The sequence below is a fragment of the Pongo abelii genome, chromosome 7 (genome assembly GCF_028885655.2).
Source record: "Pongo abelii isolate AG06213 chromosome 7, NHGRI_mPonAbe1-v2.0_pri, whole genome shotgun sequence".
In the NCBI taxonomy this organism is placed as follows: Eukaryota; Metazoa; Chordata; class Mammalia; order Primates; family Hominidae; genus Pongo; species Pongo abelii.
Genome location: NC_071992.2, coordinates 90,609,464 through 90,631,481, shown reverse-complemented (window position 1 = coordinate 90,631,481; position 22,018 = coordinate 90,609,464). Strand labels below are relative to the sequence as shown.

Below are 22,018 nucleotides of genomic sequence, written 5' to 3'. Positions count from 1 at the left end.
TAGTGAAAGACTGCATCAAAAGTGTGTTAGAAATGATAGCTGCACCACTGCAAAGAAAGTAGCTCAAGTCCCACTTTTCAATGACAGCATACTTTAAAACACTACAGAAAAATGAAGAAAAATAATGGACCCACTCACAGAACAAATACAGCTAGGAACTGGATGAATGCAAAAATATCACTAACTTGGCAACTATTTTAATCTCTGTGTAAACTGTACAGGCTGGTGATATAAAGAAGTATTTTCTCAACGTCATTGATGACTAGAAACAACCAGCTATCTATTTGTAAAACTGAAAAGGATTACATTGACATAATAGTTGGGAGTTTAAGTTTCATTAAGATAATGTTCTGATGGCACAGTTGCAATGACAAGACAATATTCTGAAATAGTTATGCAGATTAAGAAGCTTTCACCTTCAATACTGTGTGTGGAAACTGGAAAGAAAAAAAAATTTTAAGGAGCTTTCATGACAATAGAAATCAATATTCTGATTGCTTCACCAAGAAAGACTTGCTATAAAAAAGTCTTAGTTATGTAGTAAAAACTGAATTCTTTAAAGAACAGTTTTAAGTTAGAAATTATTATATTATGATTATAACATGTAAGCTTATTGTATTTTACAAAACTCTTTATTTAATGTGGAGATATAATGCTTAATAAAGGAAAATGTTCAGTAGAGAATGTTTGAAGTTTTTGACATGATTTAATATATGCGAACTCTTAATATCTTTGAAATTATTAAACCATTTTGATCCCAAGTAAAGATGTGATTGAGACTACCAGACTTACTTCATTGTCTTTATCTTTAGTATATTCATTGCTCTTCATACTTCTTTCTAAGAAAAAAATGTAATATGTTTTTTAATGTCAGATAAAAAAACCAAAATGAAAGTCAGAGGCCTAAAAGAACAAAGTTTTTAGATTATTATGACGTGTCCTATAATTTAACAATATTATCAATGAAGATCTTGATACTGCACATCAGGAAAAAATTATCATTGAATCCTATGAATCTGATAGAGTACTTTGGAATTTACTTTTCATCAAAATGCAGACATGTAAAAAAATTCATCATTTAAGTTAACTATAAATTAAAACAGGTTATGGATGGAGATTTGAAAATGAATTTTGCAAATACTAAATAATTATGGCATCCACCTGTAATCCCAGGCTCCATGGGTTAATTTTGTATGAAAGTTAAAAATAATTACATTTTCATTTACTCTTTGGATGCTTTAATCTCATTACTATGAATTAATCCTGAAGATACACCTCCAACCATGATAAATATATGCACAATATTCTTTATTATAGGATTGTTTGAAATTGCAAATATTGAAACTGCCTAAATATCCAAGCCTAGGATGCTGGTTAAATATACAATGAATACACATACATGATGCAGTACTATGCAACTACAAAGAAATAATGAGGAAGATCTCTATAAATGGATTTGGAGTAACTTTCAAGAGATATAATTAAGTGGAGAAAAAAAATCAAAGTGAGGGAAAAAGAAAAGCATATATATTTACCCTACTCGTGAGAGAAAAAAACAAAAACTATTATACATATATCTGCTAATCTTTATGAAAAATAATCCCACTGAAATTGGTTACATATAATTGGAATATAGAGCAGAAGAGATAACGAGAAGAATGTGAGTCCTGTTGTAATTCTTCTATATATATTGTTTTTACTTTTGAAAGCGTAACATACATATTTAAAATTTTCATTAAATAAGAATGGAAGCAGAAAAAAAAACGTAAAACAGAAAGAAAGCAAGGTAAAATGCATGAAGGTAAATTGTATTCCAAATGAATATCGTAACTGAAAAGGAAGAAAGGAAGGGAGGGAGGGATGGAGAGAGAGAAAGAGGGAGGGAGATTAAGAGGAAAGAAGGGAATTAATCCAAGTTTCCTGTGAACTCATTATTTGTCTGTATTCCCTCAGTCTGGAGCAGGGTTGGATGTTAGGGACAAGGACAATGTTCTGATATATCCAGAACTTGTTTTAGGTTTTACAGTGGTACAGTGGAAGTAATTCTGAAACAGTTTTAGATGTCTGTATAAGACTAAGCAAATGAATAAGTGTTTTGTAGCTATTGGGAGCCAGGGATCTGGCTGTATAAGAAGAGACAAATAGGGAATGAGAAAAGGCAAGAAAGATCATCTGGTGATGGATTAGAATTGGAGGTATGAGAGTGAACTCACGATTTCTTAAATATGCATATGTTTATGTATATGCATCATTACCTGTACATACCTGTCAACATGCTGTTGTGAAATTGATTTAGTGTAACAAAATATGGGAACAATTTCAATAATACAGTATTCCTTGTAGTGTTGTCATCAATCCAGTTTAGATACATCAAACAAGCAAGAAACAAGCTCATTTGTCACATTAAAAACTCTATTAATTACATATTATGAATATTCAAAGTGCTCCTATAGTCATAAAATACATGAAATGCCTATTTCACTCATAGCATTTTATTTAGAAATAATTGTGGAATGACAAAAGGTGACAAGCGTAATAGTGATTCTTTATATTAATTTATAATAATCACACTTTCAATGAACAACTTGTTTGGTTTGTCTAACTATATTTTCATTAGTGTTACTTTATATTATTTTATTAAAATATAATTATATGTCTACCGAATCTAATGATAAAAATGAGTTTATATTTTTTATGTCTATGTTTTTAAATTTAGTTTTCTGGAAGTGTATTAACATTTCTTTTTTTTATTTTATTTTTATTATTATTTTTTTTGAGATGGAGTCTCACTCTGTCACCAGGCAGCAGTGCAGTGGCGTGATCTCGGCTCACTGCACCCTCCACCTCCTGGGTTCAAGCCTTTTTTTAAATAATTTATTTTTGTCACATTTTATAAAAGACTGGAAATTTTAGAAAACATTCTTCCTTTGTCCTAGATAGTTTAAGGCCCCTTGACCCGACATATACTTAGCAGTGGAACTGCTTTCTCAGTGTTATAGCTTAACTTTACCATTGATTCCAAATAGATTTCTAAAGGGATTGTAGAAAGATTCACTTTGCCTACAGTGTATGCCAGTTCCTGTTGCTCACTAATGCTGATAGTTTTATACACTTAGTACCTGGAAATATGATGAGTATGACACAAGAATTTCAGTTTAAACTTGCTTTTCTCTAATTATAGATAAGTGCGAATATGTTTACAAATATTTCTATGAAATGTCTATGCCTTATTCACACTTTTCTATTGGTTTTCTTTTGTTAGTTGACTGACTCTGACTTTTTATATTTGAAACTTTATTGGTTGTGGGCAATGCAAATATTTTCTCCCAGCTTTTGGAATGCCATTGCAGTCTTTTATAGTGTCTGTCCACCTACAAAGTTTTTTTTTTTTTTTTTTAAGAAACAATGTTTTTCTGATGCTCAGCCCGGGCTGAAATGCAGTGGCACAATCATAGCTCACAGCAGCTTTGAACTGCTTAAGCGATCCTCCAGCCTCAGCCTTCTGAGTAGCTGGGACTACAGGCATGCACCACCATGCCCAGCTAACTTTTTTATTCTATGTAGAGTCAGGGATCTCATTATGTTGCCCAGGCTGGTTGTAAACTCCTGGCCTCAAGTGATCCTCCCATGTCAGCCTCCCAAAGTGCTGAGATTACAGGTGTGAGCCACTGTGCCTGGACAAAGTCCTCATTTTAAACTTTAAATATGTTTCAGTGTCTCTTTACAGCTTTGCTTCTTTTTAAAACTAATTCTTTCATGAAAAGCAATCAGAAGGATATTCTCTTATGTCCCTTTCAAATTTCACCTATTAAGCCAATTGGAATTGAATTTGAAGTGTGAGGTGGGATCCAGTTTCATCTTTTCTATATTAACTACTAGTTTTCCCAATATCTTTTGTTCGGGCAACTACCCTTTCCCCACTGATCTGCAAAGCAGGCTCAGAGAATGAGTTTCCACAGAAGTGTGGGTTGTTTATGGGCCGAGCATTCTGTTTCAGCAATATATTTCTAAACTAACAATACTTTGTAATAATTATAATAGATTTAAAATAGATCTTGATATCTGATAGGGCAAGAGGTCTTTCCTTGTCCTACTTTTTCAAGAGCAAATCAGTAATTCTTGTCCATCTGATCTACCACATAAATGTTCAAATGAGCTGGTCAGTTTTCATGAAAAAGTCCTGGTGAGAAAATAGGAATTGCATTAAATCATAACCAATTTGAGTAAAATTGTCATTTTAAAAACAACGTCCTCCTATTTATAATATAATTTTTAATTTATTTAAGTGTCTTCTAATGTTTTACAATACAATTTTATTCTCTCCCGTGTAAAAAACTTGCATTTTTCCCATTATTCTGAGGTACCTTATAATTTATGTTGCTATTATAACAGAATATTTCAAAGTTAAGACGGTAACAACAGACTATTGATATATACAAATGCACACCAATGCTGTATTTGGATTTTATAGTAAAAAAAATTACTAAAAATTTTTCTATAGATTTTTTTAAAATAGGAAGTCCTATCTTCTATAGAACATTAAAATTTGTTTTTTGGCTGGGTGTGGTGGCTCACACCTGTAATTCCAGCACTTTGGGAGACCAAGGTGGGTGGATCACCTGGGGTCAGGAGTTCGAGACTAGCCTGGCTAACATGGAGAAACCCCGTCTCTACTAAAAATACAAAAATTCGCTGGGTATGGTGGTGCATGCCTGTAATCCCAGCTTCTTGGGAGGCTGAGTCAGGAGAATCGCTTGAACCTGGGAGGCGGAAGATGCAGTGAGCCCAGATCACGCCACTGAACTCCAACCTGGGTGACAGAGTGAGACTGTCTCAAAACAACAACAACAACAAAAATTACTTTTTTCTTTTCAGAGCCTAATAACTTGTTGCTTTTTCTCTTGCCATTGCCCTGGGTCCAGTCTGTAGCACAACGTTGAACTGATGTGGTGAAAACAGGCATCACTGATTTACTCTGGATTTTAATGTTTCACCATGGAATGAGATATTTAGTAAAAGAGTTCAGTAGCTGCACTTTATTATAATAAAGATAGTCTCCTGTATTTTTAGGTTGTTAAGCTTTTTTAACAAAAACATGAATTGACATTAATTTTATAGGTTGTTATTTTTCTGTATTTGTAAGATGACTGAAATAGATTTTACTTTTAACCTATAAATTTGGTGAATACATTAGTAGATTTCTAATGCTTAATCAAGTTTGCATTTCTATAATAAACCTGTGATCATGATTTATCTTTTATAAACAAATTTGGTTTTGCTTTCCTAATATTTTGTATAGGCCTTTGCATCTGTGCTTGAGTCAGATGGACCTACTATTTTTCCTCCTTGTATTTTGTGTTGGTTTGATATCAAAATTACACTAGCCTCATTAAGTTGTAGAATGTTCTCAGATGTTCTGTTCTTTTAAAGAGTTAAAGTAAGACTGAAATTATAGGTTCCTTAACTGTTAGGTAAATGCACCTGTGAAATCATTTATTCAGATTCGTATGTTCTTTATGGAGAGATTTTTGACAATGGGTTCAAGTCCTTAATGATTTATCAGACTACTAAGTTTTTCTATTTCTTCAAATGTTATTTTTGAGAAATTATATTTTTGTGGACACAATTACTATTTTAAATGTTTTAAGCGTACAGGTATAAAGCTATTTATCATGTCCCTGTATTATCATTGTAATACCTGCTGCATCATAGTTATACCCCACTTTTCTTACCTGATTTGTGTGTGTGTGGGTGTGTGTGTGTGTGTGTGTGTGTGTGTGTGTTGGCCTTGTTGTTTGTGTTCTGGAATCATTTTGTTAAGCGTTTTCAAATTTTAAGAGTTGTTTTTCACTCCCTATTTTTCATTCGCTATTGTATTATTGTTACCTTGTTTATTACATTTTTATCATTATGACTTCTTTCCTTCTATTTCTTTGTGTTTATTTTGTTGTTCTGTTTCTGACTTCTTTAGTTGTTTATCTCAATTATTTGCACTGTTTTTTCCTCTCTATTATAAGCTTGTTAAGGCCTTAACTTCCCCTTTTGTTTCTACTTCAGTGGTATTCCAGATGGTTTGATATGTGGCATTTTCATGATCATTCATTTTTAAATAATTTCTAATTTCTATTATGATTTCTTCTTGGAAACCTAAGTTATTTAGGCCAGGTGCGGTGGCTCATGCCTGTAATCCCAGCACTTTGGGAGGCAAAGGCAGGCAGATCATGAGGTCAGGAGATCGAGACCATCCTGGCCCACACGGTACAACCTCATCTCTACTAAAAATACAAAAATTAGCTGGGAGGGGTGGCAGGCGCCTGTAATCCCAGCTACTCAGGAGGCTGAGGAAGGAGAATCGCTTGAACCCGGGAAGCGGAGGTTGTAGTGAGCCGAGATCACTCCACTGCACTCTAGCGTGGCAGCAGAGTGAGACATTGTCTCAAAAAAAAAAAAGGAAAAGAAAAGAAACATAGTTATTTTAAGGTGTCTATTTTTGATTTTCAAACCAGAGGGTTCTTATCTTTATATTGAATCCTATCTTAACTGTGCTAAAGTCAAACACTATAGTTGTATGACATTAGTCTTTTGAAATTTATAAAATCTACTATATACTTACTGTTTTTTGGCTGGTCAATATTAGAATTGCTGATATAGTTGTGTTAAAGTTTCCAACTGTAATGATATATTAAAATGTATGCAAATTATTACCTAGTTTATTTTGACATTATACTTGCATGCATAAAGGTTTAAAATTGTATCTTCAGTTAAGCGTGGTGGCTCATGCCTATAATCCCAGCACTTTGGGAGGCTGAGGTGGGAGAATCACTGAAGCCCAGGAGTTTGAGACCAGCCTGTGCAACAAAGTAGTGAGACCTTGTCTCTATTACTACTACTACTACTACTGATAATAGTAATAGTAAAACATTTAAAAATCAATCAATAAATACAATCATATTTTCTTGTTGAGTTGAGTTGCTTAGAGATTTAATGGCCTAAAACAATTAAAATTGATCTTAAAGTTTCTTTCTTTTTTTTTTTTTTTTTTTTTTGTTCTGAGACAGGGTCTCACTCTGTCATCCAGGCTGTGGTGCTGTGGCCCCATCAAAGCTCACTGCACTCTCAAACTTGGGCTCAAGTGATCCTCTGCCTCAGCCTCCTGAGTGGCTAAAACTATGGGTGCACGTCACCATGCCTGGCTAATTTTTTTCTTTTTCCCTTTTGTAGAGATGGGGTCTTGCTATGTTGACCAGGCTGGTCTCTAATTCTTAGCCTCAAGCCATCCCCCTGCCTCAGCATCCAAAAGTGCTCAGATTAGAGTCATGAGCCATCTGACCTGGCCTTCTTATAGCTTCTATGGGTCAGAAATTTGGGAGCAGTTTGGCCGTGTGGTTCTGTTTTGAGGTCTCTCACAGGGTACACTTAAGGTGTTAGCAGGAGTACAGACATCCGAAGACTTCACTGGGGCAGGGGATCTTCTTTGAAAATGGCTCACTCAAAAAGCTGGCAAATTGGTAGTGTCTGTTGAAGCTTCAATTCATTAAATTCATTAAATATGTACCTTTCCACAGAACTGTCTATATGTTTACACAGAATTCCAGCTGATGGTCCCCCATAAAGTGTTGCAAAAGAACAAGGTGAAAGCTTGTTCCAAAAGAACAAGGTTAAGCTACATTTATAGCTTAACCTCAGAAATCACACATTGTCGTTTCTGGACTATCTTATTGGTTAAAAAGATCATGCCTATTCATTCTTAGATGAGTCTTTTAAAAAGCCATGAATACCAGGGGACAAGGATTGCTGGGTGGCATCTCAGAAGCTAGCTACCATATAGAACAGTATTTTTGCTTTAGAATTTCCTTTTTATGTTATTTAAAAAGTAAATTCTGGCTGGGCATGGTGGCTTATGCCTGTAATCCCAGCACTTCGGGAGGCAGAGGCAGGCAGATCACCTGAGATCAGCAGTTTGAGACCAGCCTGGCCAACGTGCTGAAACCCCATCTCTACTAAAAATACAAAAATTAGCCAGACGTAATCCCAGCTACTTGGGAGGCTGAGGCACAAGAATCGCTTGAACCCAGGAGGCAGAGGTTGCAGTGAGCCAAGATTGCACCACTGCACTCCAGCCTGGGCAACAGACTGAGATTCCTTCTCAAAATAAATAAATAAATAAATAAAACAAATTCTTTTTTTTTTTAATTTTGGTATATCTTTTCCCATCTTTTTACTTTTTTATTTTTTTAATACAGGGCCATAATCCAGGTTGGAGTGCAGTGGTACAATCATGGTTTAACCTATGGCCTCAACCTCCTGGGCTCAAGCTATCCTCCCTCCTTAACCTTCTGAGTAGCTGGGACTACAGGCGCATCACGACGCCTGGCTAATTATTATTATTTTTTATTTCTGTAGAGATGGGGTGTCCCTATGTGGCCCAGGCTGGTCTGCAACTCCTTGGTTCCAGCTATACTCCTACTTCAGCCACTGTTGTAAGTGCAGTGCTGGGATTACAGGTGTAAGCCACTGCACTCAGCATCTATATATATATATATATATATATATTTTTTTTTTTTTTTTTTGAGATGGAGTTTCGCTCTTGTTGCCTAGGCTGGAGTGCAATGGTGTGATCTTGGCTCACTGCAAACTCTGCCTCCCAGGTTAAAGCAATTCTCCTGCCTCAGCCTCCCGAGTAGCTGGGATTACAGGCGCCTGCCACAATACCCAGCTAATTTTTGTATTTTTAGTAGAGATGGGGTTTCACCACGTTGGCCAGGCTGGTCTCAAACTCCTGACCTCGTGATCCACCCTCCTCAGCCTCCCAAAGTGCTGGGATTATAGGCGTGAGCCACTGTGCCGGGCCTTAGCATCTATATTCTTTAGTTTAGGTGTGTTCCTATAAACAACAGAAGTGGGATTTTGTTTGTAGTGATTTGTTTTCTGTCTGATAATCTCCTTTAATTGAAAATTTAACTCAATTTATATTTATTGCAATCACTGATATGTTTAGATTCATTTCTAACATATACTACTGTCTTCTATTTTCTATATTATCTTTTTCTGCTTTTTAAAATCTTGATCAATGTTCAGCGATTTCACTATAATATATCAAGCCGTTCTGTGATTATACCATAATTAACTTAAAATTTGTTTTGTTATGTGAATATGAAGATCCATGTCTTTCATCAATCCTAAAAGTAATTCAACTATTATCACTTTAAACATCTCACCCATGTTTTTTCTCTTCTCTCATTCTGGCTCTCCAATTAGACGTATGTTGCAATTTCTCTTTCTGTCCTCTCTATCTCCTAAAGTCTCTTGTATTTTCCAGCTCTGTCTCCTTGCTCTACCTTCTATATAATTTTCTCAGATCTATCTTCTATTTCAAAAATTTCCTTTTCAGCTATTTCTACTCTGCTGTATAACACATACAATAAATTTCAACTTTCATTTCTTAATTTTTCTTCATATCTCAAAATGCTCTTTGGTTCTTTTTTAAATGTATCTGTTTGTTTTTATAGTCTTCTGTCTTTTACCATATTTTTAATAATGTATATTATTTTGAACATTATATGTAATTAATTTACATTCTAAAAATGAAATTTCTAACAACAACAATCTTCGTAATCTACGGTTTGTTTTTACTGATTTCTTTCACTGAGATGTTCTATTCTGTTTGTATTTAGTGATTATCTTTTTAATGCAATCTCATATCCGTTGAAATTTTATCTATGAGAGTTATTTGGGACCTTTATTTAAAGTGTTTTCTTGTCACAGGATTTTTGCTTGCTTCTGCAAAGTACTTGGGGACACTGTCAACCAAATGTCACTTAAAAGTAAAATTTTACCTTTAGAGGTTTTGAGGTTACATATGTACTATGAATATGGCTTACATAAGGGAGAAGTTATGAATTTTCTTCTGATGAAACTTTCCTTTTCCTTCACTACACCCAGAACCAAATATCTCCCTCAAGAGCAGTCTCTCTCGCTCTGTCTCTCTCTCTCTCTCTCTCTACTCCCTACCCCCTGTCTCTTTTATTTGCTTGTTTAATTCACAGTAAGTATTGCCTTTCAGGGATCCTATTCATGCAGAGGTATTTGTAGTCAAATCTGCCAACTTTTGCCAGCCCAAACTAAATTTGTTCACAAAAAAATGGTCTTTTAAATCCTAGGCTGTATGCAGTGAAGAACTTCCAAACATCTTCAGAGAAAATGTCTGTTTCAGTGACATTCATCTTGCTTACTTCTCTTGATTTGTTATTTCATGCTGTTCATGGACTCTGAGAATTCCCCTTACTTTCCACCAACTCAGCTATGCAATAATTTTTTTTTTTTTTTTTTTTTTTTTTTTTTTTTTTTTTGAGATGAGGTCTCGTTCTGTTGACCAGGCTGGAGTGTAGTGGTGCGATCTTGGCTCACTGCAACCTCTGCCTCCCGGGTTCAAACGATACTCCTGCCTCAGCCTCCCTAGTAGCTGGGAATACAGGCGCATGCCAGCATGCCTGGCTAATGTTTTATATTTTTAGTAGAGACGAGATTTCACTGTGTTAGCCAGGATGATCTCGTTCTCCTGACCTCGTGATCCGCTGGCCACGGCCTCCCAAAGTAATTTTTAAATATATATATACTGTCTGGAATCTTTAGGTTTTTTGCTAATGAAAGGATTTCTCTAGACATTCAGTCTACCATACTGTCAGAAATACAAGGAAAGGATAACTATGGGGTTTCTGATTGGAAGACTGCAATGAAATGCTATGATTCTAGCCTTCTTTTTCAACTCAGACTTTTAAACCTGATTGGCCTTTCTGCTTTAAAAGGAACAAAACACAGAGCTGTGCTTAACTTCACTACACTTTTATGAAACATCATGATCTTCACTAATCCTGGAACAAGGCTTACATTAGATACTACCAGCTTCATTATGAGAAGTAGGTATTAATTAACCATGGTGAGTAGCAAAGAACCCATAATCCTCCATTATGTGGGATTTAGAGTCAGAGATTCCTGTGGTGGAAAGAAATCCAGAGATTCCTATGGTAGAAGTAGGGACAATGATAAGAAATTGAAATGGAAGAGAGAAAAACAGAGCCCAAACACTTACTTTATATTAATATGTCTGTATGTTGTCTAAAGAAAAAAAAAAGAGAGAAAGAGAGAGAAAAATGAGTTACACTATATTGAAGATTAAATTCCAGACAAAATACATTGTTGAAACATAACTTTTGAAAGACAAAGTCTAAATTGAGTCAGTACCTGATCTTAGAGATCTAAGATGCACACATGTTAGGTGTACAAATCTGACCATGTTAGAGTGTCCATTTAACCTTTGGTCTTCTTCCTATATTCTTTCTCTGTGATGGGTACCACCAACCATTCATTTAGGCAAGCTAGAAACTTAGAAATTATTCTTGAGGAATTTCTCGCGCACTTGCCATTTCTAAATTATTACGAAGTCCCTTATATTTTGCCCTCGAAATTTCTCTGAAATCAATTTACTCTTCTCATATTCTCTACCAGTAACTTCCGTTAAGCTATCATGATCTGGTTCTTGAACTACTAAAATATTCTCTTGACTGGTCTTCCCGTATCTACCTTTGCCTCCACCCAATCCATTTTTCACCTGCTACCAGAATAATATATTCAAAATGTAAATCTGTTTACCTCATCTCCCTGCTTAAAATATCTCGGTAGCTTCTCATCAACATAGGCAAAGGAAAAAGCATTATCTACAAGATTCTTATTTTGACCCTTACTACCTCTCCAATAATATTCTTCATGATACCGTTTTCTCCAACTATACTGGCCTTCTTTATTTTCTTCACATTCAACAGTGCTCTCTCCTGCACCACACGGCCTTTGCAAATATTCCTCTTTTTTTTCCTTTGTTTTCTAAGTTAATTTTCACTCATCATTTAGATATCACCTCAGTTCCAACTTTCTCAGTGAAGCTCTTTCTGCGCTTTCTTGATTAGACTGTATCAGCTATTGCATAGTCTTATGGCATCACATACTTCTTATTAAATAAGCCTGGAGTAATTGCAGTTATTGAATTAATGTCTACCTTTACTGTAGCTGGAAGCTCCATAAATACAAGGATATTACCTAACATATTACTGCCCCTAGGAAATAGTTTATTTTCTTTTTAATTTTAAAATACATCAGAGATGAAAGCATGCATATAACGCATTTGTGCAGGTAAAAGGCTAACAATAAATGAAACACCAAGTAACTTACCTAAGTGAAGAAAGAGAACACTGACACTCTGGGAAAGCCCCGGTTGTGCCTGTCTCCAATCATATACCCACCTGCTAGGTCTAGATTTAAATGATTCAGCATTAACCTGAGGTTTTGATCAATATTCCTACCTTCCCTTTACAAAATGTAAGTAATAATATTAATACTCATGCTGATGAGTATACCTCTAGTTTACATGTTCTCACCACAATGTAATGTTCCATTATACGTATATAAAGCAATGTTTTATGCATATTGATGGACATTGGGATTGTTTGTCGATTTCTACTACTAAAACAACGTTGCTTTGATTGATACTACTGTACATACTTCCTCTTATTCATGTGCAAGACTTTGTGAAGGGTGCACACTGAGGAAAAGAACTGCTGGCTTAAATAGTGCCACACAAACCTTCAGGATTCATTTGCATTAATAAAATATAAGTTATTTGATATAATACACATAACATATATATACATTTATATATTGTGGAATGTAAATGTGGAAATGTAAATGTGGAAAATGTGGAAAATGTAAATGTGGAAAATAAAATTCTGTTTATTTTCCACATTTTTCTCAATATACCCTGCTATTATCTAAATCAAAGAAACATAGGATTATTACAATTTAACCTATTATACTAATATATATTCATTCATTCAACAAATACTTATCAAGGCATTCACTATCTGTCAAGTACTATACTAGATGAGAAGATAGTCTTTATTTTATTTTATTTATTTTATTTTATTTTTTTGAGAAGGGGTCTCACTCTGTCACCCAGGTTGGCGTGCAATGGTGCAATCTCAGCTCACTGCAACCTCCACCTCCCAGGTTCAAGCAATTCTCCTGCCTCAGCCTCCCAAGTAGCTAGGAGTACAGGTGGGTGCCACCACACCAGGCTAATTTTTGTATTTTTAGTAGACATGGGGTTTCACCATGTTGGCCAAGCTGGTCTCGAACTCCTGACCTCAAGTGATCCACCCACCTCAGCCTTCCAAAGTGCTGAGATTACAGGTATGATCCACCGTGCCTAGCCTATTCTTAATTTTTTAATATTTTTATTTCAACAGTTAATTAGAGTCTGGATGCCTGTCAGATGTTCAACATCACAGCCTACTCACTGATATTCACAAGGTAACATGCATTCAAAGAAATACAGAGAGATCACGAGTAAAAGAATACCTGCAAATAACCAGTACATGGTATGCTGTAAATTTTTGATAAGACTGGTCTAAAAAGATTACTTATTATCACTTCACTTCTCATGTAATAGCAATATCATTGAACATTAACTAAAACTTTTTTCAAAACTGAAACCACTTAAAAAACAATATGAATATGAATACATATTGAAACAATATGAAAAAGAATACACAGATTTAAAATGTTTAAATCTGATTATTGCCTTGCATTAAAAATTAATCATTATATTTATCCCTAACCCTATCATGATCCCAAGTCTGAAAATGTTGTTACATAATGGAGTTTTAACAAGCAGCTGTAATACTCCCAAGTACGAACTAAACATTAACATAATTCGATCAGTGTCAGGGAGTTCCATAGTACTTAGCCAATCATTACCTCTTCACATCTATTCTTTTCACTAAACAACCTTTTATCCTCCAATAAACAAGAATTGCCAATCATTATCTCTTCCCACCTTCTCTTTTCACTAAACAATCTTTTATCCTCCAATAAATAAAAATTGCCATAATGGTAACATTGTCTGGTCTGCACCTCAACAATATTATTAAGGTTAAAACAGTGGCTATAATTTAGGTGTCCCAGAGAGAAAATATTTATTGCCGGCACACCCTAACAAACAAATGAAAGCCTGTGTTGAAGGAAATTTTTTCTGAGTTCACTTCCTGGTTCAGAGGTATAGGAGAAGATATAAAAGAAGTGTCTGCTTAATTTAGAGAAAATTATGCTATAAGATGACCAGAAGAGATAATTTATAAGAATAGCTTAAGTTCATTAAAATGTATTGTTCTGATAATCTCAGTTAAATAAAAAGTATGATAAGTCTAGAGGAAGTGCAATGGAGAAACATATAGGGATCAGGGAAGATGTGATTCTGGACAGACACAATGGCATGAGCGAAATCCATTAGGAATGGAAGTGAAGGGTGCTTACAGCCAAAACAGTATGACAATAAAAGTCTAAAAACTTAGGAATATATTGTTGTGAAAAAATAGTTATATAGTTGCATGTACAGTAAGCTTATAAGGAAAGAAAGGAAATGACCAAAGGCAAGTGGAATTAGTTGTTTCTAGACTCTGCTACCACTTTTCTAAATTATTTGATCTCTCTCCTTTTAAATGATAGTATAATATTCTTACCAATTGACAAAGTAGAAATATTTCCATTCATATTTTAAATAGATTTTATACCTTAAAAAACTAATATTAGCTAAACACATGTATCCTCTATGGTCCAGTAATTCCACTCTTGGAAATATAACCATCAGAAAGGAGTGCTCAAGTCCAATAAAAGACATGTAAACTATGTTCAAGACAGTTTTACTGTAATACCCTAAAATGGGAAACCCAATTAACCATCGACAGTAGATTTGGTAAATTATTTGTGGCATATCCATCCAATGGCATACCACAGAACAACAGAAAAATACACAGCAAGACAGTAAAATAGGCGAAATTAATCTATGCCTGGTTAGGAGCCCAGTGATACTTTTGGGGAGTTGGAAATTTCCTATGTGGCATAGCAATGGTTACAGAAGTGTGTATATATATATATATATATAATATATATAATATAGATAAATATTATATATAATATATATAATATAGATAAATATTATATATAACATATATAATATAGATAAATATTATATATAACATATATAATATAGATAAATATATAATATATAAATATTATATATAACATATATTATATAATATATATGTAAAAATTTGAGTGTATGATTAAGATTGGCTACCATTAACTTAAAAAAATCATTTAAAAGCAAAAGCAATACATGATATAAGTTAAAAGCCAGAAAAAGGCTAATTTGCTGACTCACTAAATTAACTTCTGGAAGTTAATACTAGATAAGTTGATTTTTTAAAAGCTGCATTGGGCTGGGCGCAGTGGCTCACACCTGTAATCCTAGCACTTTGGGAAGCCAAAGCGAGAGGATCACTTGAGGTCGGGAGTTCAAGATCAGCCTCGCCCACATGGTGAAACCCCGTCTCCACTAAAGTACAAAAATTAGCCAGGCATGATGGCAGGTGCCTGTAATCCCAGCTACTCGGGAGGCTGAGATGGGAGAATCACTTGAACCTAGGAGACAAAGGTTGCAGTGAGCCGAGATCGCACCACTGCACTCCAGCCCGGGTGGCTGAGTGAGACTCTGTCTCAAAAAAAAAATAACAAATAAATAAATAAATAAATAAGCTGCATTGATGTTGGTGAAGCTGCAGAGAAAAGGAAATGCTTATACACTATTGGTGGGAATGTAAATTAGCTCAGTCACTGTGGAAGGCAGTTTGGAGATTTCTCAAAGCACTAAAAATAGAACTCCCACTTGACCTGGAAATCCCATTACTAGGTATGTACTCAAAGGGAAATAAATGATTTTACCAAAAAGACAAATGCATTTGTATGTTCATCGCAGCTCTATTCACAATAGCAAAGACATGGCATCAACCTTGGTGCCCATCAATGGTGGATTCGATAAAGAAAATATGGTATATATATACCATGGAATACTATGCAGCCATTTAAAAAAGAAAGAAATCATGTTCTTTGCAGCAGAATGGATGCAACTGGAGGCCATTATCCTATGCAAATTAACACAGAAACAGAAAACCAATTATTGCATGTTCTCACTTATAAGTGGGCACTAAATCTTGGGTAGACATGGACATACAGTTAGGAACAGTAGACTCTGGGAACTCCAAAAGGTGGGAGGGAGAGAAGGGGGCAAGAGCTGAAAAACTTCCTGTTGGGTATTATGTCCACTATCTGAGTAATGGGATCAATAGAAGCCCAAATTTAACATCATCCAATATACCTTTGTAACAAACCTGCACATGTGGCCCCTGAATCAAAAATAAAAGTAGAAATTTTAAAAATAAAGGTAAAAAATTTAAAATGCTGTATTAATAAACACTCTCAACCTGTACAAAAATTTTAAAAAGGGTTAGGTAGATTGTATTATTTCTATTTAATGAACATTTAATTTGACATTAAGAAGATAATGCTAAATTTTACTTTAATAAGGAAAAAATAATTCAATAATCAATATAAAAATCCATATACAAATTACTCATAGTGAATAAATATAAAACATACACCTGCCAACAAACACACACATATAAGAAACTGGACAGGGCCGGATGCAGTGGCTCACGCTTGTAATCTCAGCACTTTGGGAGGCTGAGGCAGGCAGATCACGAGGTCAAGAGATCAAGACAATCCTGGCCAACATGGTGAAACCTGTGTCTACTAAAAATACAAAAATTAGCTGGGTGTGGTGACACACACCTGTAGTCCCAGCTACTCGGGAGGCTGAGGCAGAAGAATTGCTTGAACCTGGGAGGTTGAGGTTGCAGTGCACGAAGATTGCCCCACTGCACTCCAGCCTGGAGACAGAGTGAGACTCCTTATCAAAAAAAAAAAAAAAAAAAAAAGGGCAGAAAGTTTCAAAGAAGGAAGTATATGTGTGCTGGATAGTGATTTAATTCTCATTTAAAAAAATTCTTTGAATGTTCTGTTTCTGCTTTTATAATTAAGAATAGTCATAAATGGCTGGGTGTGGTGGCTCACGCCTGTAATCCCAGCACTTTGGGAGGGCAAGGCGGGCAGATCACGAGGTCAGGAGATCAAGACCATCCTGGCTAACACGGTGAAACCCCGTCTCTACTAAAAATCCAAAAATATTAGTTGGCCATGGTGGCAGGTGCCTGTAGTCCCAGCTAGTCGGGAGGCTGAGGCAGGAGAATGGCATGAACCTGGGAGGCGGAGCGTGCAGTGAGCCCAGATCGTGCCACTGCACTCCAGCCTGGACAACAGAGTGAGACTCCATCTCAAAAAAAAAAAAAAAAAAAAAAGAAAAAGAAAAAGAAAAGTCATAAATATATTGAGAGTTATGAGAGCTAACTAATGTAAAATGTTATTAAGGGCAGAGCTAAGCCAAAAGAAGAGGGATTATACTTTCAGATAAGGTGAATGACTTAGAAAAGACATGGAGGGAGAAAAAAGTATAAAATTATGGAAAAGGGAACAAAATTCCAGGCCAAAAATATTTCAAATGGATGTATAGTTGAGTACAAGTTTATGGAATAGGAGAAGGTCAAGGAAGAAAGACCAAGTGTTGAAAGAACAAATTAAGACAGCAGAATCTCACAAAGGAAGATATAATGTTGCAATCAAGCCCAGCAGAATATCATCTCTGCTCCTAACTGGTTGTGTAACACCCATCTGTAAAATCGGAATGATAATAATATAGTTATCAGCTTGTTATGAGGACGAAATGAATTAATGCTGATACAGCATTTAGAGCAGGGCCTGCAAATAATAAATGCTCAATAAATATTAGATAATGCATCCTGGCTAACATGGTGAAACCCTGTCTCTACTAAAAAATAGAAAAAAATAGCTGGGCATGGTGGTGGGCGCCTGTAGTCCCAGCTACTCGGGAGGCTGAGTCAGGAGAATGGCGTGAACCTGGGAGGCGGAGCTTGCAGTGAGCCGAGATGGCGCCACCGCACTCCAGCCTGGGCGACAGAGCGAGACACCGTCTCAAAAAAAAAAAAAAAGATAATGCAGCAGAGAAATAAGTTTTCAGAGAACATAAGGAGGAAAGATTAATTTCACTGGATTCTTTCCTAAATTTAGCCTTTATTTTAAAAAACTTAAAATTTATAGCCTTATCAAAGTTAATATATTTACTTTGATAGTGATTTTCCTCATCACTCAGAAATTTGACGTTAATTTTATCCAGTATTCACTGAGGCCTGATTCACACAATTGCAGCTTTGCAGAAATCCAATATGAAACAGTAGCTGAACAAGCACTGCCCTGATCATATAAACAATGGTACTTATTTCCACGTGAGCCTAAAAGCTAATTTAACACTTAGAACTTAGTGGATATCATAATGGCTAGAAAACAGATAAATTACTGTGGGGCAAATACTAGCTTTTGGTTGAGTATTCAACAGAGCTATTATTATTTCAGTAATAGTCTGTCATCTGGACCTAGAAAATAGACACTGTACAGGTAAAATACCTTCGTATTTCCCTGCCCCTCACAGCATAAGTGGTAAAATACATGGAATAGTCACTAGGGAGCTTGTATTGCCCACTGATCTCGGTTTCTTTCTCTGAAATTTATTTTGTTGTTATGCTTCCCCTAAGGTTCTTTTGCTACTGTTTTCTCAAAGTAGAACACAACAGCATAATGAGCGGGTAAGTAACTTCCTCCATCTACCCTCTACCTGACGCGCACACACACATAGAAACAAACAAACGAAAAAAGGGTAGTTTCCAGGGTCTGCATCATCAACCATATAAAGAAGTAAAACATGCCCTGTTGCTCAAGGCAATCTCCACGTGCACCGTGCATGTGGAGAGACGAGATGGTCTATGCCAGTACTGGCCTCTACTAGCAGCAGCAGCAGCACCTGCAAACTTGCTACAAATGCAGGTGCTCGGCACCATCCTAGACTGACTGAGTCCTGGGGTGAAGCCAAAAAATCTTCAGAGTTACTAGCTTCCCAGCTGATTCTGATGCCCACTCAAGTTTGTGAGCCACTTGCATGTGCAATTTCCGTGTAAACTGCCTCTTACATAAATCTTAAAAGTTGGAGAAACCCTAGCAGTGCTGTCAACTCTCCAGTGTAAACTAACCCCTGTCAACCCTATTTATCTTCAAACATAATTAAGATAGAGACGATAGGTTTTTCATAAATGCAAGAAAATATTTTTCCCATACATCTATTTAAAAGTCATTGAAAATAGAAAGCTGGTATATCTAATCTAAAAAACCAATTCAAATTTAAATTGTCACAAAATTGAATAAAAAGTCATCCCAGATGATAAAGGAATGGTGCAGATTAAACTTCTTTTAAATAACCCTTAGACCTGGACTGAGCAACTAGGTAGCCACTGGCCACATGTGGTCACAGAGCTCTGAACTGTGACTGCGAGAAAGTGAAATGTGCTGCAAGTGTAAAATGCACAGATTTCCAAGACCTACCATGAAAAAGGAACAGGAAAGAACTCATTAATAATTTTGCTTGCTTTGTTTTTTCTCATTAATAATTTGTACATTTATATTGGCTATACATTGAAATGATTATATTTTTAATATATTGGGTTAAATAAAATAGATTATTAAAGTGACTTTCTTTTGTTTCTACTTACCTGCGATGTGGCTATAAGAGAACTAAAAGTACACATGAGGCTGAATTATACTTTTATTGTCCAGTACTGCTTTAGAGTCCTCCACTAGCACTTCTTAGTAATCATCATATCTTAATCTAAACAAAAATAATTACGTCATGTAATTTACATTTTCAAGTTATATGTAAAGAATGAGTCAGAGTTATTTTGTTTGTTTTGCTTCATTAAATACTCAGCATCCTAATTTCCTTTCTCCTCTTGCTGCCTGGTCTTCTGTGACAATATCCACTCAACCGTCTGCTGCTGAGACCTCCCAGTCAGCTGGGTCTATTCAGTTATCTCCAATCATCAATAAATATGAAAAAAGACACCTGTACAAATCAGAGGAAACTCACAGAAACTGAGAACTAAAGGATAAAATATATTCATGTGATGTTTATGTGTGGGAGGTCGGGGAAGGGTTTGGAAGGAATATTGAACACAAACGATGAAGGAAGGCCCTGAGATAAAAAAAAAAAAAAAAATAGCTTGACTAATTTGAGAAGAATGAAGAAAACTCAGATGTGACTAAAACTTCAGGGGTCAAAGAGAGTTGCAAGAGGTAAAAGAGAGACGGCTGAGGCCGGAACATCAAACGCCTCATAGGCCACAAGAAAGAGTCTGGACTTTATTCATAGTACAATGAGAAACCAATCAGATGATTTTAAGCAGGAAGATAATATATTCTTATTTATGTTTTAAGAATGTCCTCCTTGAAGGGGCAACATGGTTACGGAGAAAGCAGTTCGTAGACTTACAGCAGTTGTCCACGTACACAATTGGCTCAGACAACATAGCAGCAGCAGAGATAAAGATAAGTAGAAAATGTGAGGCCCATTTGAAGGTAATATTGGCAGATCTCTAATTTACTGATGAATTAGATAAGATGTGTAAGGAGAAGACAGAAATTAAGAAGACTCCTGGCTTTTGATTTAAGCCAAAAATTGGGAGTTTTTTTTTTAACCTAGTTCTGATATCGTAAGACGAAATTAAAAATAATAGTGAAAAAATATTTCAGTTGATTAAGCAACTACCAAGTGCCAGAAATGGTGCTGAGTGTTGTCTTATATATGTTGTTCAATTGAAGATTCTCAGGAATCCTATGAATGTTAAGTGGTAGTATCCCATATTAGAGATGTGCAAACTAAAGCACAAAGAAGTTAAATAGCTAGGACCTGATACATTTATCTAAATCAATAAACCACTGTTCCTAATACATTTATTGCAAGATGGCTAAAGCCATAACACAACTAATCACTCGCTGTTTTAAAACAGACGCACTGGAGTCAGCACACTCTTCTAAACATCCATGAGCTGAAATTACATTGTAAGTGACATTGAAGTGTTTGTGGGCGTGAATCATGGAGCTTGTACTGCAATCAGAGTTGTTAGGATTTTAGCTGAGAAACTCTGAAATCACCTGTTTAATGCATAACTTCAAATACAGAAACTGCCCTTTGTATCTTAAAGGCTTATGTGTATTTATCTCTTTCAGACAGGACAGAGGGGATGCCACCATAGACAGTGTCCCTCGGAATGGGTCTGACATCTTGAAACTTTTGCTCAGCATGAAGGGTACTTTGCTGTGTTTTTCTTTCCGTTGATTCAAGAGAAGTACCCAGTTTAGTAGCCTCTGGATTATTGTTTGTGTAAATTCAATGCTTCTTACTAAAACTCACCATTTATAAATTAAGGTGATACATAAATGCTGGTATGAGGACCTGAACCGAGCAGAGTAGAAAAGCCTCAAAGAAATACTTAAACTGTTTCTCCCAAATGCAAACACAGTATCTGCCTTGCTTTGGAGTTCAGCTTACTTTGGCATTGTTGTTTAACTTCTGATAGTCTCAGGGACACAAACGTGCATGTCCACAGAACTTCCCCTCTGCTGCTATTTAATCAAAACACTATCATTTACTCAAAGGCCATGATGGGAAAATAGTGGTTTGTACATAAGTAGCAGACAAAAATAATTTTTTAAAAAACAAGAGACTTATCACAGGCAGGCGCTGTGGCTCATGCCTGTAATCCCAGCACTTCAGGAGGCTGAGGCAGGCGGATCACCTGAGGTCAGGAATTCGAGGTCAGTGTGGCCAACATGGAGAAACCCCACCTCTACTAAAAATACAAAATTAGCCAGGCGTGCTGGCTCATGCCTGTAGTCCCAGCTACTAGGGAGGCTGAGGCAGGAGAATGGCAACAACCGGGAGGCGGAAGTTGCGGTGAGCTTAGATCGCGCCTTTGCACTCCAGCCTGGGTAACAAGAGCGAAACTCCATCTCAAAAAAAAAAAAAAAAGAAAAAAGAGAGAGAGAGAGAGAGAGACTTATCACTAGGTTATTCATGAAAGATTCTTCTTTCTATATATTCAGTGACTCGAAAAAA

General features: G+C 35.8%; 1 protein-coding gene across 3 annotated transcripts in view; it reads right to left on the bottom strand.

Moving 5' to 3' along the window:
• The window catches only part of HNF4G (hepatocyte nuclear factor 4 gamma), a 155,480-nt gene that overhangs the window by 122,606 nt on the left and 10,856 nt on the right, over positions 1–22,018 (bottom strand). Inside the window, exon 2 of one of the 3 annotated variants that reach the window (XM_054561781.1) lies at positions 793–839. The exons of the other annotated variants lie outside the window; for them this stretch is intronic. The gene's annotated coding sequence lies outside the window, so the exon portion shown is untranslated. The remainder of the gene's footprint in view (positions 1–792; positions 840–22,018) is intronic. 3 annotated transcript variants of the gene reach the window in all.